The sequence below is a fragment of the Carassius gibelio genome, chromosome A19 (assembly GCF_023724105.1).
Source record: "Carassius gibelio isolate Cgi1373 ecotype wild population from Czech Republic chromosome A19, carGib1.2-hapl.c, whole genome shotgun sequence".
NCBI lineage: Eukaryota > Metazoa > Chordata > Actinopteri > Cypriniformes > Cyprinidae > Carassius > Carassius gibelio.
The window spans coordinates 25206664-25219857 of record NC_068389.1 but is presented as its reverse complement, the minus strand read 5'-3'; positions in this window follow the sequence as shown (position 1 = coordinate 25219857).

Here is a 13194-nt window from a genome sequence, read left to right as displayed (position 1 = left end):
GCTGTCTAAACTTTAAGCAGGACTTTTTTAGGTAAATATTAATTTAGATGCCTTTTAGAGCCTCTGAAATACTCTCGTTCTGTTCGTATGTCCGGGTAGACTATGAAAGCCATTTGAAAGACATCTTTAATTTTCTTGATGTCCTGCATTGTTAATGTATATATTTTATTCACCCTTCACAAAGAACTCCCCCTTATTTACTATTGCTATTTCTGACAACCCACGATGATCTCACACAGCTTTCAAATTATGTCATAAAAAGATAATAATAATCATGACCGACTGCTGTAGCACCTCAGTTCATGCGGCATGTGAACTGATCATCTCTTCCTCTTTACTGATATTTATAGCACAAAATAAACCTGAGTGAACATTAGAATATGTTGCTTCAACCGCAGAAACATGTCGATGCATACCATCTTTCAAGTCTATTAACACTCCTGTTTGGTTTTGTTTGTCGGACAATACGGTGAATTCATCGCTCTGATTGGTCAGATCGCTTGTCAATCAAACTTATGGACAACAATGATTTGCTGTCAAAAGTTTTGATGCCTTGGAATGGAAACTTCACTTGTCTGTGCAAAGTTGTTGGATAAAAGCTCAAATAAATGACAGATGGTGGTGATCCTGTTGCTGCTGTCTAAGATCTTTTCACGTCTGTGAGGTCGGAGAATAACACAAGTGATGAATAGAAATTGCATGACTTTTTAATATTTAAAATAGGTAATGAACATTATTTCATTGAGGTATTTTGCCTAAGGCTGCTCTTAACTAAGTTGGTCAATTAATTTTTTTTATTTTTTAACTAATGTAACTAATTTCAGTAATTATTTAGACCTATTTAGAGTTTAAGGTCATTATACCTGACGGCTAAAATTATTTGTAGCCTACCATAAAATGGATAAAAAGTATTCCAAAATATTAAAGCAATGATATTGCTTTGATTTTATTTCTATTTTTGTTGTTTAAAGAAAAATAAAAAAAACCTCACAGCCATTTGATCACCATGCATTTTCCGTGTATGGAAAACAACTTTGACATTCTGATAATAACTCCTTTTGTGTATCACGGAGGAAAAGTCGTACATGTTTTGAATGACATTTCCAGAGAGCAAATTTTCTGTTAAAAGCAAATGATCTGCACAAAGCTTGACTTCATAGGACCAAACCATGCCTTTTCTGCGTTCTTTTGTACTTTAACCTAATAATCAGATACAAAATTATTTATTATTTTACTGGAATATCCATTTATTATTTACAATAATAATTAAATAAAAGTATTAAAAGAATTATAAAATGTATAATAAATGATATAACTATAAAATGAATATGTAAATTCCATTATTTTATGCTAACACTTTTTTTAAACCACAATAATCATGCAACTTGTATCAAAGATATTATTACTGGAATATTCGTTTAAAATCCACTTTTTTACCAGGCTATATGTGTGTCTACTAACTTTGCACATCTTGACTTTGCGATATTTGCCCACTCTTCTTTGCAGAACGGCTCAAGTTCGCTTCAGTTTGATGGTAAGGGTTTGTGGACTGTAGTCTTTCCACAGATTTTCAAAGGCGTTTAAGTCTGGGCTCTGACAAGGTCATGCAACATTCATCTTTTACTCCTTCAGTCACTGTGTGTCAGTTTTGCTGTGTTTTGGGTCTTTGTCATGTTGGAAAGTAAACCTTCTTCCCATTAACAACTTTCTGGCAGATGGCAGCAGATTTTCCTCAAGAATTTGATGGCATTTTGCCACATCCATTTTTCTTTCTGTCCTGACAAGTGCTCCAGTCCCTGCTGCAGAGAAACACCTCAGAACAGAATAATACCACCTCCATGCTTTACTGCAGAAATGCTGTTATTGGGATGGTGAGCTGTATTGGATTTTTTTTTTCATCTGCCTCATAATCTTCAAGGTCATGACTGCATGTGGACTTTCTTGAGGAGTGGCTTTTTTCATGCCACCCTCCCATACAAGCCACACGCACACAATGATCTCTCTTTGTCATCATTTCCTGCAGATGCTTCAGAGCTGCTGTAGGTCTCTTGGTCTCCTCTCTGACCAGTTTCCTATGGCTCTTTCATCCAGTTTAGAGCAACATCCTGATCCAGGGAGGCTCTGTCCCAGCTAGAAATTTTCAAATGTTCTGGGAATGTTTTCAGCGGCAAGTTTTATTTTAGTTCCTAGAATGTTCTTTTAAAAGTTAGGATAACATTCTCTAAAAACATTCTAAAAATGTCTATTGATAACATTGTTAGAACATCCTCTAACATTCTTATAAAGCTTCCCATCACACTAGATGGGGCTCAGAAGTCAAATGTTGGAATTCTTGAAATTATATGCTTTATATTCAGCTGGGTTTCAGGCTGTTGACCCATTGAGTCACTTTAATAAATAATATGCAACGAACACCATACATTAGGTTTGGTGAAACCATCTAACAAGACTACATATGCAGCGATGTCTTATTCATCAGCAAGCAACCAGCATCATGCACATGTCCTCTTGCTGTTTTGACCATAATAAAGATTACAGCAGCTAAAGAACTACACTGACAAGGCAAGTGTGAAATTGCACAACTAAAGCCAACACTTATCACCATTATGGTGACATCAAATCAAACTATTACTTTGAAACAGACATCAACATCTAAACCTCTGCTTAAATCTTAATTAGAATGTTAGGGGATACTGTTCTAATAATGTTATTAATAAACATTTTTAGAATGTTTTTAGAGAACGTTATCCTATCTTTTGAGAGGACATTCTGGGAACAAAAACAAAACTACAAGCAAAAAACATTGTTAGAATGATGGTAATGTTCTTAGAACATTTTTAGAACAAAAATATTCTACCTGGGGTTGTACCAAATACCTTCCACTTCTTAATAATAGACTCCACTTTCACTTTTTTTCAAAAAGATCCTTTTTCCAACTTAGCAATTCTCAGTGTTGCCAATTGGTCTCAGTGTTGCTACATGAACACTGTTGCCGCGGGTTGTTTTTAATGTCCGTGGTTTTTATAGACCCCAATAACGTGATATTTAGCCCTTAAAATTCAAATTTTACCTGGGGGACCCCACTGTCATTCTTTTCTATACCCACTGTCTATAAATATATAAAGAATTTGGTTCAAAATGCGATAAAAATAATCTTTATTGAGTTTCTGCCAAAAACAGCATTGTATCTGGTCGGTCTTGAGAAGTAAATTTTTTATTTTATGCAAAATTATTAGGTCATGTTTCCTCCCTTTTATTCCAAACAATGACAAATGCCAGTCTCCCTTTTTTTTTGCAAAATGTGATATATCCGCTCAACCAATCACAGCGCACCATTCGACGCACTATAGACAGTAATGGTGGCACTCTTAATACACCTGGCATCCGAGTTTTTCTCATCTACTTTGTACTTTGTGATCAACAAAAAAGGGCTGACCTGCTCACAAACACTTTACACTATTAGGCTGTTTACAAAATGTTGAGAAGACACTGTGTTCAGGGATACCACAGAAATACAATTCAAACCTTTTTTTGTGTGCATGGCTTTAATCTTTGTTAGCTTCTGATATTCTTAATTTGGACTAACAAGCTCTCCGAACCACAACCTGCAAGTAGTACAATTGATACGTTCTGTGTACATTTCCAAATGAGTGCTCAAAACATCAGGTTCTTGTGCTTGTATGTGATGTATACCTTGTGCAGCTTTAGGTTTCAAGGTAAAGCATATAACGTTAACTGTCTTACTGAATTGCACTAGTTAACTAAATGAATGTAACATGGCAAAGATGAATGCACTTTTGGAAGTTGAATGTAAGGCACATGTCATTTTGGAATTTCTGTGGTCTAATGTGATGTTGTTTGTGTTCTTGTTAATGAAGACATTTTTTTTTTTTTTTTTTTGCTAAAATTAATTTATAGCATTAACAAGATGACCCGTTATATTCATTTTGGAAGTAATGACTTTTGATGACTGATTTTTAGACCAGTGCCTGTATATAAGATTAGTATTGACCAAGGATGTCATATACAGTATGGATCATCTTACTGTGTAAGATGGGAGGTAACTTTTACATTGATTCAATGGATTTATTGTAATTTGAGAAAAAAAAATTATCATGGACTCATTGCATTTTGGGGAACATAAAAACATATATTAGTCGCACTGGACTATATATCGCATTCTTTTAGAACCAAGAACCAAGAGAAAACATTACCGTGTACAGCCGCGAGAGGGCGCTCTATGTTCTCAGTGTAGACTACAGAGCACTGAGCAGCATAGAGCGCCCTCTCGCGGCTGTACACGGTAATGTTTTCTCTTGTTTCATTTCTTTTGGTTCATGTCAAATAAATTTTGATAAGTCGCACCTGACTATAAGTCGCAGGACCAGCCAAACTATGAAAAAAAGTGCGACTTATATTCCAGAAAATACGGTATTGCATTTTGGAACCAAATTCTTCATATATATATATATATATATATATATATATATATATATATATATACACACACACATACACATAGGCGTATTGGTTTTTATACTGTACAAACTGTATATTCTATGGCCCTACACCAACCCTACACCTAACCCTAACCCTCACAGGAAACTTTGCATTTTTACTTTCTCAAAAAACTCATTCTGTATGGTTTTTAAGCGTTTTGAAAAATGGGGACATGGGTTATGTCCTCATAAGTCACCCTCTCCTTGTAATACCTGTGCCATACCCATGTCATTATACAGAGTTGTGTCCTGTTATGTCACAAAAACAAGAGCACACACACACACACACACACACACACATATATGTATAAAGTATATTTTATTAGTAGTTGTAGTGTAGGTTTTGTAATCACATTTTTTTTCTTTAGCTTAATTTTATATCATTAATTATGGTAGGAAGACTGTAGTTACCGTAGTGTGTGTTTCCATGGAAAATCGCCTGGGTGTTTTCTAACAGCCCTACTTCTTCTGATCACAAGAAAAGACCCAGCCCAGGTAGCTTGATGAAATTTAAAACCATTCACCATAGAGAATGCAATTACCTAAATGAGAACTAGTCCCCTGTTGTCTTTGATTAATATGCTAATTCCATTGCAAAGACATCAACTATTGCAGTCTGCCATTCGGGTCATTTGTATGCCTCACGACGCCCCGAAGAAGCTGCCGATTGCTTGAGTCAGACACTGTTTGCCATTTGTTGCCCACCAAAAGGCTGCCTGATTCATTAGCAACACGTACTCTGTGTTGATATCCATTAACTCTTCATAGCATTCTCTGTAATTGAAACCCAACCGGCCTCAACACCGTACAACGACTTGACATCGCTTGCACGAGAATATAATGAATACATTGCTAATTTGTCCTCTCAAGCACTCGTGTACCGCTCCGGCGTCATAATGAGTCAGTTCCAGCTCGGCTCGCGACTTGCGACTTTTTTTAAATGACGTAGCCTCCTTAAGCACCTGTCACCCCACATTCGTTAGCCCTTTCCTTAATGAGTTGGATCTCAAGGCTCTGTCGCTGATGAGATACAAGCTGAGTGTGGCGATTGTTCGGTGTCAGAGCCTGTTAAGTCAGATGTGGGCGTGCGGGGATGCGACTGGGGCCATGATTAAATGTTGATGGCAATGATGTGCAATCAGCGATTAAAAACGGGCCTTTCACTGACGGCTAATGCTCGGTTTAACCTCTGACTGCCCAGACTGAGAGCTGAAGAGGGAGGGAGAGAGAACAACAGAAAAAATGCAAATACAGTGTGTGAGGTAAAAGGATGGAGGGAACATGAGTCCCTGCGAGCCATTAGTCCCTCCTGGCTATTCTTCAAACGTGTTTACTCAGCCTTTGACCTCTGTTGTGTCTAAAGAGATGACGCAGTCGCTGGGAAAGAAAGCGTGAAAAGGTGCTATACACTGGAGAGGAAGCATGTGTGAGAGAGAAACGATGGAGGACGAATGGAGGTGTGGAAAGGAGACAGCGCCTCCAGGTGGACATTACTTATACTGCAGAGAGCCTCATAAAAGAGGACAGGGCACTAGAAGTCAAAAATCTCAATGATTTTTGATGACATGCATTCAGAATATTTATGTATTTGCATAAGGGATGTATTTATTTATTTTTTTATCTAAGGAAGAGAAACCGCTCTGTTTATTAAGGACCAAAGATATACTAAAACTAAATTTAAAATGGCACAGAAAAAATTTGTAGAAACAAACTGAAATTGCTAATAAATTTTGCAAACAACAAAGAAACTGTAACACGTTGAATTAAACTTGACATTTTGAAGTATTTTATTGTAAAACATACTCCAATAATCTGTTTTATGTACAACTTTTTTACAGTGTATTAATAAAAAAAAAGAAATTTCATTATTTAAAATTAATTTGACATAAATAATAAAATAATTAGATGATCAAACTTAAAATATAAAATTTGCCTTGCATTGGCAACTTAAAATTAAATGTTTGAGTATAAAAATAAATGAAAACTATGTATTAAAAAAAGAAGAAGAAGAGATGGAAAATATTCATAATAAAATAACTCAAACAGAGAATAAGAAAATAAAAGTGAATTCAAAGTAATAAATACTATAATAATATAGAAATAACCTTTGGCGGTCATAAATAAATATCCATACAGTATTTCTGAGATAATAATGGCACTTGTTAAATTATGCAATATAGTAAGGTCATGTGACAGCAATGTAGGATGATATTGACCAAAGCATTGCATATTTGTAATAAACAGTAGTCAGTATACAGTCTATGGAGTTATGGTGACCATATGTCCTCTTTTTCCCGGACACATCCTGGACGGGATTCGAAAATTGCCTAAAATGTCCGGGTTTTGGCTTTGTTCTCCTACTGTTTGAGGAAAAGAAGACATTTGGTCATCTTAATGATGTAAATAGTACGCTAGTATTTCGTTCTGAACATAGGCTATGTCTCATTTTTCTCCTTTGTATAATATTGAACCATGAATTCAGGCACAAACAAAGATCTAGATTCACAAAACACTGGAAAACTGAAGACTCGGTTACTGGTGTGACACAATTATAAGGTCGCACATTAAAATGTAGCTGGTATTTATCAAAAGCTTCGCTGTGTAACACAGGCCATGACTAATATCCTTCTGTTGTCACTTGATTTGTTTCTTGTGCATCTTTATTACAGCTGTTTAAAAAATACGCCCTCGTTCTTCATTTATAATGACTGAAGAAGACATAATTACAGTGAATATAGCTCACTGGTGTTTATGGTGCATTCTGGGAAGTAAGTTACTGTTTAAAAGTAAACCGGACTGATTTTGACAAATCACTGTACTTACTGAAGTACAATACACTGTACTTACTGAACACCTTCTCTTTACAGCAAATGTAAATCTCAAACAGAAATGTCATTTCCCAGATGTTTTATCCAACATAATGTAGCCCATATGTGGTAACAAAATATTGCATCAGACCACTAAACCAGTCCTTCATTAAAAACAGCCCAGCTGTGAGAAATTTCTGCAATCAGTGAGTGATAATAGGCCTCCTACCACAAGCAGAAACCAGAAGCTGTGTTATTTGTGATGCTTTCCTTATGGCTGCAGATGTTCATAAGCAAAATGCTGCGTTTAATTCAAGTCATTGATGTGAATGAATATGTGCAATAAACCATTTCCAAGATGCTAAAGATTGCCTGCACTCTAATTGTTTTTAAAAAAAATCTAAAAAAATAATGCACAATGTATTGTATAATTTGAAGGAATTACTACTTTAAATAAATAATACTTTTATTCAGCAATTATGCATTAACTTGATCAAAAGTGACTGTAAACACATTTATGAGTTTTTGCAAAATGTATCACAGTTTCTATTAAGCACCACAACTGTTTTCAACATTAGGAATAGTTATAAAATGTTTCTTGAGCAGCAGATCAGCGTAATAAAATGATTTCTGAAGGACCATGTGACACTTAAGATTGGAGTAACAATGCTGAAAATTCAGCTTTGCATCACAGGAATAAATTTAATTTTAAAATATATTCAAATAGAAATAGTTATTTTACATTTAAATAATAATTTTACATATTTTTATTTTATCAAATAGTGCAGCCTTGGTATAAAAGACATTTAAAAAATCTTACCAACCTCGAACTTTGAGTGTACTTGAGTTTGAGAGAATTATAAACTGGCACATATAAAACTAAATTTTATAAGCGGTTATAACATCATAAGCAGACTACAATTACTAAAAAAGTATACTGTGAGCTCTTTAAGGAAAGTTTAGGTAGTCTAATAGTTAAGTACCATGGCTGCCAGACCAAGGAATGTCAGTTTTAATCTCAATGTGGGTGTCCTAGAAACTGGTGAGTTACTAAGGTCACATTCCTCTTTTATCACTATTGTGCCTTTGAGTGAAGCTCATAACCTCTGGGTCATAGCAGAGGGACCATCCATGCAATCAGTGTATTCTCAGTTGTTCGGTGCCAAAAGACAGACATCATATGACAGCTGTTTGGAAAAGCTATGAGAATAGGTTACACAAATGAAAAATAAACAAATAATGGAAACACGAATTTGGACATACCAGTGCCTGTGTGGGGGAGAGAAATATTACACAGCAGCAACATGGGAGTTTCACCCATGGAAGTATTATATTACAGCATGTTGCACCAGTTAGTGTTACACAACTATTACCAGATGTTACAATGGGGTTAAACCACATCAGAAAGTTGACTGACAGCAGAAAACAGAGAAACTTTTAAAGCAGAAAATAAGGCTCAATTTAAAAATGGAAATTAGATAAATAAACCAGATAAAACAATGGTACACATGATAAATATAGTGCACTTTATTAATTTGACCTCATATTAGCTACTGATTTGTTTTTTTAGTACGAGAATATGGGGGAAATTGTACATATATAGGCATATTACTGTATATGAAAAAGGCAAATTGGTGCATACTAGAAAGTAGTCTGCAAAAAAATACCTCTGTTGAAAAAAACTGCGTATGCTGGTTAGGTATGTTTTGAAGCATTGATGATGGTTTAAACTGGTCATGTGCTGGTCCTAAGCAACTAGCTCCTGCTCAGGACCAGTTTAGGACCAGCATATGACCAGCTTAAACCAGCTCATGACCAGCAGTCATGCTTCAAAACAGTTTTTTTTTTCAACAGGGGTTACAGGAGTTATTGTGTTTTGAAACAGCTAATTACCTAAGCTGTTCATTAGCTAGTGCAAGCTGATCATTAGCTCAATGGCACGCCACTACATTCCAAAAAGCTGCTTGACCAGTTAGGGTCAATTAACCTCTGACCTGGTTGCTGGTTTGTTGCTATTTCAAGGTAATCTACCCACCTGCACCAACATGCTCTGAACCAGCTACCATTCAAAGCATATCTCCAAGCTTAAAGGTGCTGTAGGGAACTTTTGTAAAAAAAAATATTTTTTACATATTTATTAAACCTGTCATTATGTCCTGACAGTATAATATGAGACAGATAATCTGTTAAAAAAATCAAGCTCCTCTGGCTCCTCCCAGTGGTCCTATTGCCATTTGCAGAAAGTCATGCGCTCCCGGTAAAAAATAACCAATCAGAGCTGCGGTCCGTTACTTTTTTTGTGTTCAAAATGTAGAAAAATGTATATAATAAGCGAGTACACCATGAATCCATTTTTCAAACCGTGTTTTTGGCTTGTCCTGAATCACTAGGGTGCACCTATAATAAGTGTTTATATTCGGACTATTTTAGATTGCTTCGGGGGTACCGCGGCGGAGTAACGCAGTACCTTTGTGATTCTTCATAGACATAAACAGAGAGAAGTAGTTCCGGCTACGATGTTCTTCCGCAAGACGCAAGCAGTTCTGTTTATTAACCGCTAGAGCGTCAAAAGTTACCGACTGCAGCTTTAAATTTCTAACAGGTTATGGTATTCTGATGACAACTAGGTTGGATTAATTTGTGATGTTGTTGGTTGGTGACCACGGTGATTACATGGCATGCACTATTAAGGACAATGTAGGGCTAATTGCTAATCAAACAGGTGTGAAAAACGCGGCAAACAGACCTCGTCACAACATAATCCCGCATACCCGCAGTCCATTAAACACATTGTACTTCTATCCTGGTTTTCATAAGTCAAAATTTAAATATGGTGCTACCCTGACTTAGGTCTATATACTTAATATGTCTGTTTATTATTTTGAGGCTCCACTCCAGTTGCGTTTCCTTCCTTATCTGTCGTTTTAACTTTGTAAATCTGTTGTCTTTAATCGATAGTGCATCGATTTGAGGTGATTTTGTTGTCATAGATCATTCGACCACTACATGTCGCCACATCTCTTGCTGATAAACTGCATTGTGCATTTAAGTTGTGTACAACATAATTTATAATCAAACTTTATTCAATTTGATAGATGTAAATCACATAATCTAGTAAATAGTTGGATAATAAGACACTACAGCCAAAGAGATTAGCAGTACGGATGATCAGGGAGGTGTGTTTTCCTCCAGAAACAGCAGAGGGCGCAGTTCACAAGTGAGTTCAATCTCTGCAACACTCTGTTCTCCAACCATTTATTAGGTTTTCTTGCAGGTCAAGGTCATTCATCTGCCTTAATATTGTAATTGTAAATTCGAGCATTTCGTTGTTTTAGTTTTATTGGCTTTGCTGCGGTTAAATTGAATTGTCTCTGTCCATTCAAAATCAATCCGTGCCATTTAGCTGCACATTCAGAGTGATTGGGATGAGATACAGCTGATCCATGTAGAAGCAGGCAGAAAGAGCTGAGGCTCCTGGTGGATTCATAATTAAATTAGAGATATGCACTGGGCTTGTGTTTGTGTTGTGCATTTCAGTATGTGACAAGCATGTTATGCTCATATCATAAGGACATTTTCTTTTATCATTTAAGTTGAAATATGTCATCGTACTAAGAAAACAATGTAAAGCCATTGTAAGTGCCTAGCAAGTAATTTCACTATATTTAAAGCAATTTGCAAGTGTCTGGAGTCAGGGGCGGATCAGAAAAATATTGATGGGGTGGCGAGAAGGGGGCAGGAATTTTTGAGGGGTGGCAACATATGGCAGACGTATATATACTGAATTTAGTCACAGTTATCACAGTTTGAAGATTATTATATGTGCACACTATATAAATATATTCTATATATTTATTTATACACTATATAAATATGTGAGCTTGATGATATAGTCTACATAAGTTACATTTGTTTACACCCGTTTTTCTCCCTCCTCCTTCCTTGGTTTTCGGAAATCCAATCGCGATGGCTTGGGTGTTCTTTTTATCATAAAAGATTATATATATATATATATATATATATATATATATATATATATATATATATATATATATATATATATATATATGATCATTTATATCCTACCACAGCCAGGTGGGGGGGGGGTTACCCCATCATTTAAAGCGCTAAAACCAGCTGTCAGATGTTTTCGCTCCACTTCCGGTTGCTGAGCAACGCGCGTGAGTTTGACAGCTGCCTGTCAGAGTGACTCTCTTTTTTAGGATTGTAAATCTAGTAAAAGAAATGGAGAAATAAAAGCACTGTGTGGACAGTGCACAGTAAAAGTGTACTGCGTATGTGCAGCTTTCATAATACTATACATACATTTAATCAACTTTTTTTTTATATAATTAAGCAATTTTGCGCCCTGTCCAGCAGATGGGCGCCCCAGGCGGCTGCCTGTGTCGCCTGTCGGCAAAGCCGGACCTGGAGCCCCCTCTGGGAGTTGGTGCACTATGCAGCATGGAATGAAATGGGGTCGCGAATCATTTGAGTCAGTTTGGGGATCGTAAATCATTTGAATCAGTTCGGGAGTTCGTAGCTGGATCGCGAATCATTTGAGTTAGTTATGGGGATCGCGAATCATTTGAGTCAGTTCGGGAGTTCGGAGCGGGATCGCGAATCATTTTAGTCAGTTATGGGATCGGGAATCATTTGAGTCACTTTGGAAGTTCGGAGCGGGATCGCGAATCATTTGAGTCAGTTCCGGAGTTCGGAGTGGGTTTGCAAATCATTTGAGTCAGTTTGGGGATCGCGAATCATTTGAATCAGTTCGGGAGTTTGTAGCGGGATCGCTAATCATTTGAGTCAGTTTGGGGATCGCGAATCATTTGAGTCAGTTATGGGATCGCGAATCATTTGAGTCAGTTCGGGAGTTCGAAGCGGGATCGCGAATCATTTGAAACAGTTCGGGAGTTCGGAGCGGGATCTCAAATCATTTGAATCAGTTCGGGAGTTCGTAGTGGGTTCGCGAATCATTTGAGTCAGTTAGGGAGTTCAAAGCGGGTTCGTGAATCATTTGAGTCAGTTCCGGAGTTCAGAGCGGGTTCGCGAATCATTTGAGTCAGTTATGGGGATCGCGAATCATTTGAGTCAGTTTGGGAGTTCGGAGCGGGATCGCGATTCACGGAAGATTCGCGCTTGTAAATTTTCAAATTGGCCACAACCTTTCATTCGATGCTGCCAACTGGGGTGGCAGCAGGGGTGGCAAGGCTTTCTTTTAGGGTGGCATTTGCATTTTGCCGGTAGATCCGCCCCTGTCTGGAGTTAATGTTTATGTTAATATATAAATATGAATGCATTTAGAATGGTATATTTTAGCTACTAAACTCTTTTTTTTTTTTACATTTTTACATAATTGTAATGTCATTTCATAGTGAGACTTTTATTAAATAGTAAAATTTTCTCTCTCAAATCTTAATTTGCGTTTATCAAAATGAGTATAAAGTCAACACTGAATAATAAATCTAAAAGAATTAGCTAAAATATGTTTTTTAATCGTATTGGCATACATGTCAATCAGCAGGACTTGCCATTTTCTCAAATGTATTTTATGTCAGCCTCTGCAGTAAAAATGAGGAGATGTGTCCAGTGTCAGGTTAATAATTCATACATGTGATTCTTCCTCTAATAAAATAATTACCAGCCACAGAGTGACTAATGTCATTTTAATCACATACATTATACATATAAAGTAAACCCCTAAGATCCAGTGCTGCTCCCAGTAAATGGAGTGATTACAGTCATCCTTAGATTTCTAATGAATCAGGACCGTGTTGCTCAACACTTCTCAGATTATTAAAGCCACTGGCTCGGATCACAGTTAATTACATGCTTCAGTGCTGCATGAGTACAGGTTGGTCTCCATGGCGAATCCCTCCGTATCG